A 6,000-nucleotide genomic window follows, 5' to 3' on the forward strand; every position below is an offset into this window, starting at 1 on the left:
TCAATGCGTTTTTAAATATTTGTTTAAATGTGTCCATTCATCTTTCTAGATTTACTCTAATTTGTAATTTATCATGGCTTGCTTACAGTATTACTTTGTATGACACATGTTCGATCCTCTGATTGACCAGCACTCTTATTGTTATTCAGAATATTCTAGTTAGTTTTACTTTAAATTTCTATTCTTTCGTAATACTGAATTAAGTACAAATGAATTTTATATTCTTTACAAATGTATGATGCAATGATCCACGCTAAAGTTGACTATTTTTGAAGTGTTATTGCGTAGTTGCTAAATCAATTTTATCAATGCAACTGGTATTCTACTGCCGTCTGGAAAAAATAAAATTATTATGTAGCATCACTCTCTTTCTCTCTTGAGGGCCGACTGGATTATTGATAATACAACCAACTGTCCTAGTAAAACAACGTTTCTTAGAAAATACTTACCCAATCGTAATACATTTGGAGAACTAACACTACCTTACAAATCCAGCCCTCACAGATACTACTTTTATCTCAAGGGAGATGAAAGTTGTCTGTCGATCTTAAAGTGGTCGAGCAGAGTGATCTCCCCTGAAATATAAGACCTGGCCGTATGACATCAGGATATATTAGTTATTACTGAAACGGAAGAAACACTCGCGATGCATGTAATTGCGGGGAGGCTGGGAGAGTGTACGTGTATTATGATTGGGTAAGTAATTTCGAAGAAACGCATTTTACTAGGAAAAATTGTTTTCTTCTTCGAATTCATTACCCAGTAATAACTTAGGATAATAAATAAGAGGTGGACGGAGGTACATCCCCTTACCCCGGAGATAAAATATCCGATCCCAAACGTATGAGAGGCAGCTTTTATGCAGCCGGACTGTGGAGACTCCATCTGTCGGAGCGCGGGGTAAAAATGGACCCCCCCCCCCCGCCGCTTAAATGCAGCGAAAGACGTGAAACCTCGTCTTAAGAAGCTGTTTATTGACCTGGAAATGTGACTTGTTGAGCTGCGTATATACGTCCTACCAGAACGAATTTGGCCTTTTGGGATGAGAAATCTTGGAGATAAAAGCTAGAGAAAGTGGACCATGATCTCCATCCCACAGTCTGAATTATCTCGGTTAGAGAACAGTTCCGTTCAAAAGCTGGCCTGGTGGCAACTACTCTAACCTCATGAGCGGAAATGCGTAAAAAGTTCATTGAACCGCGGTTATTTCCCTGTACGCTTAGCGAATAAGCCACTTGATCCAGGATGAAATAGTCTGAGATGATATATAGTCTAAACCAAATTGAAGAGGTAAAAAAGGCGTGATCTCCCTATAAGCACCGGCTCCGTTTAAGTAAGGTATTACTTCAACGAGTCTTCTAAGTCGCCTTCAGTTAAAGACAGGTTTTATGAGAAACGTCTGGTTACCCATGGAAGTGAGACGGTTCTAGGTGATGAAAGAGGATGTTGTCATGAGTAAGTCTGACCCATATTGTCGGAATTGCTGGTAATCAGGGTCTGCGAGCAGGGTATGTATTTCAATAATTCTGCCTGCCATTTCTAAGGCCATGATGAAGCAGGTGTTGTAGGAAAGGTGCGTCAGAGATGCCGTGCAATTGGTTCAAAAGGGGTCTTGTTCAGCCAGGTTGATAGCCAAGATAGGTTCCACTTCGGGCAGATGGCTAACGTTTAGGCCCTGTATACTCAAAGTTGCAAGTAGATTAGATAAGTCATTGTTTGGCCGATATCTTCACGCTCATGATGACAAAAGATGTCAGCTATCGTTGAGCGGTAGCCTTTGATCTTACTCGGATCTACTTTTCTCTCGTCGAAGAGCCAGAGATGGAAATTTGCTGTCTGCAATATCGATGCCTGGAGAGGCAATGAATATTCGTCTCGGCACCACTGGGTGAAAATGTACCATTTTCCTTCAAATTCTTTAGAGTGGAGAGCCATGGTGCCTGAGCGATTCTCTCCACAACTGGTTGCGAGAATTGTTTAAGTCTGATTCCGATGGCCTGTTTGATATGATCTAGACGTAAAGTCGTGTTTGACATGCTGGAAGCCCGGGCTGTTATTTATTTAGCCTCTAATATTGACGTTTGGCCCTTCACGATCCCTAGTATATGACCTAGGCAGATTATAACGAAAATAGGACATCATACATCACAGTAAGGAAGATGTCGTTAGAATCAAGAATCATCAGTTTGGATGGGTCATGGTATATTTGATCCATGTAACCTGCCCGCATATCTGCTGAGTGAGAGTGAACTTGGTAGCTTGCTCTGTCCCATTCTAAAGGATGAATTAAGTCGGACCCCCAAAAGAGGCAATTAGGGAGAGTTCCAAGAAAAACGAGTCCTTGGGTGGTGACTTGGGTGCCGGAGCTGTTTCCAAGCGTGTCAATGTCCGGCGCCTCTTGGTTAAAAAAGAAAGAATGGAGTGTACTTATAAAAGGGGTTATTCAGAACACACACACACACACACACACACACACACACACACACACATGTAAATAATGCAGACCGAACCTAACTTATGAAATCATATGGGACTACGTGTGCGCGTAACCAAGTGTTCGATCAATATGATGCAGATAAGCATGACTCAAGGGTCGCCTATATCAACAGGCATGTGCAGGAGGTGACTGAATGAACCATGTATAGAACTCTAAACTGTACTTGTCTGACTAGAACGGTAGAAATACAGAATGTGCCAGTATCTATATTGCACATAAAACAACCTTCACAAAGAAAGGAATAAAGGTACCGTTATCAAGAAATAGCAGGTGTGACAAATCCATTCTGAGGTAATACTTGTAGGGAAAAAGGCACAGAGACCACCCGTACAAATAATTATAACAAGATCGCGCCTGGATGCTATAAAAACCTTGGATAAAAACTCGCCATTATGTACCCGTTCGTTGGGAAATTACACATTAATAGAAGTTATACAAATGCTAAAGACTTGCACGTATAAATTAATTATAGCTCTAACGGACTGTGAAGTCTCTTAGGCTCCACGTGGTGTTACGAAACACTCAAATGCACCCAAATCCACGTGCAAGTACCTCAATGGGTGACGAAGTCAAAATGTGACAACTTGTAAAGGCAGAACCTTGTCGTGATAAAAAGAGAGAAAAAGATGGAAATACAGACAGAGTATACTTTCCTTAGAAGTGAAAAAAATACTCATCAGACTTGTAGTGGCATATCATCCACGTAGCTTCTGGCTTTTGCGAGGTCTATCTTGACGAGAGCGTGCTTGTAGGCACGAGCGGAAACAATAAGTAGCATGTCCTTACGCTTTGCCACAAAATTTTGTTTGTAAGGGGACAACACTCTGCCCGACCACCAACAGGTCGGCAGACAACGTTTAGCTCCCTTGAGCTAAAAGTATGATTTGGGAGGGCTGGATTTGCGAGGCATGGGTAGTTCTCCTAAGGTATTATAATTGGATAATGTATTCGAAGAAGAAACAATTATTCGTGTGTGAATAACGTTTTGTTTAGCAAGTGACGTGTCATAGACCTTGTTGGAACAATCTTTTGACACGTGTGTGATAAATTCAAGTATGCATCGTTAAGAGACTGATTTGTGTGGACATGTACAATTTTTCAACACATCCATGGGCAAAATACAGAACATTTCAACATTTGTGACGTTCTTGATATTGTGCAGATGTCCACTTTGAATGTATTTGTCGTACCGTAAGGAAGGTGTACCTTCATATCTACATAGCGATGAATTTCTGATCCGCGACACTTCATCATTCAGGACATACTATAAGGACCTCTTTTAGTTAATATTCACGATAAACTTTTCTATTAAGGTTCATAACTCACCATTATTGGAGAACCCGTAAATGGTCTTTAAAGATAAAACTTACTTCATTGTTATAGACGTACTAATTTTTTCTTATAAACACACGCACAGTTAGTAAGTAATACCAGTATAAATTATAACAATTCATTTCCGATGGATAAACATTAGCAATAAAATATTAATCTGCAGAACAAGGACCATTTTTGTGTATATTTTATTCAAAGCAGAGTCAGCATAATAATCATGTGAAATAATACAAATGGCTCTAGGATGTATAGTTTTAAAATTTATATGAATTGGAAATAAATACAATTAATAAGAAAGTGATGGGCTGTTCAAGTGTTTTTCAAAACCATTATACATGTTTCAGTTACCCGTATATGACAAGAAAGAGCTAAGATTCCGTATACTCAAAAATATAAACACAACAGCCAGTGTAAAATTAAAACAAAAATAAGGCAAATATCTTAAATAGGTCCATATCAACTCATCCTGGAAAAAATAAACTTTTCAACTCTCATATAGTTCAGCTATTATTTATGAGGGCACAAGAATGTCTTATCAAACTATCAAAAACTTCAGTCTGTGCAGGAACGCTTTAGAGTCTAAAGTCATTAATCCCGCAACTAATAAAGTTGTGAATAGAACAAATTGATCATCAGATAAATATCTTCATTAAATATATTTAATTTAATGTTTCGATCAGGGCAGCATGGTGAAGGCGTGGTCGAAAAAAGTGAAGTAGTGCGAAATTATAATGTTCTACATTTACCGAAAACATACGATAATCAAATATATTCATTGAAGGTATGATATTATTAATATATCCATCCGAAATTATAAAGAAGGCTGTGTCTGGATATCTATCTATCTAACTATATATATATATATATATATATATATATATATATATATATATATATATTGGTAGCAGAGGCATTTTTAGGATATATGTCAAGTCAGTAACTTCTTCAAACAGAATGTGTGTAACCAGCCCGATCCTGTCATAAATATAATGATTTTGCGTGAACAAGCGACGCACCTTTTCACGATTAAGTCACTTAAGTCACCAGCAATCTTCACGCAAATTATCACATTTTATGCAAATTATCACATTTTATGCAAACTTTCACATTTAAAGAAAGCATTAGCATAGCATGCATAAACAAGTGAAATTATGCCTTGGATTATAAAAAGAACAGTCTAAAATCACCACCTGGCAATGGAACTGCAGAGGAATCTTTAAAAACCTATCAGAACTGATGAACAAACTGAATAATACGGCCGGAAAACCAGACGTAATCTGCCTACAGGAAACCCTCATAACACAAGAACACAAACTCCTGCCCAAACTACAAGGCTATACCCAGGGAATCTTTAAAAACAGACCCAAGGGGCAGAAAGGGGTTGGACTAGCAATTTACTTTGATAGATACACTAATCTACTATGAAATAATAGAATTACCCCTAACCTAAACATCAATAATAGCATCGAAATAATGTCAGTAATGATAAATATAGGAACCACAAACGTTCAAATAATAAATGCATACGACCCAGGGGGTGCCTTCTGCCCTACCAACCTAATCTCACTAAGGGCAATCACTAATAACAACAACAACCTATCTATCTAATTATCTGTGGCGACTTCAACGCACACAGTGAATTATGGGGAGGTAAAAAGAAAGATCAAAGAGGGAAAATGGTTGAAAAATGGATAACTGAGAACAATCTGGTCATCTTAAATGACGGGTCGAACACTAGATTAAACCCTGAGGATGGCACTCTCTCAGCCATAGACCTAACCACCACTACCCCAAAATTGGCTCAAATCACAAATTGGTGGCTGGATCAAGAAGATACGTTAGGAAGTGACCATTTCCCATCACAATCAATATTCAAACAAAAACTCAACAGATTCCAAACGAAACCCCACCTAAATGGAGGTACCAACCGGCAGACTGGGACAAATTCCAATTATTACTAGCTAGAGTAAATCCAGATAACTTAGAAAGCCCAACTATTGACATGTGTTATGATAACATAACAAACACAATTATAGAGGATCAGCTAACCGATGCATCCCAAAGACAGCTAATATCCAAAATAAACCTTGTACCATGGTGGACTAACAGTGCACTATAGCACATAAAGACAAATAAGGGCCTTAAATAAATATAAACGCACCAAAAATTAT

The sequence above is a fragment of the Sinohyriopsis cumingii genome, chromosome 3 (genome assembly GCF_028554795.1).
Source record: "Sinohyriopsis cumingii isolate HCF-2022 chromosome 3, ASM2855479v2, whole genome shotgun sequence".
Classification (NCBI taxonomy): domain Eukaryota; kingdom Metazoa; phylum Mollusca; class Bivalvia; order Unionida; family Unionidae; genus Sinohyriopsis; species Sinohyriopsis cumingii.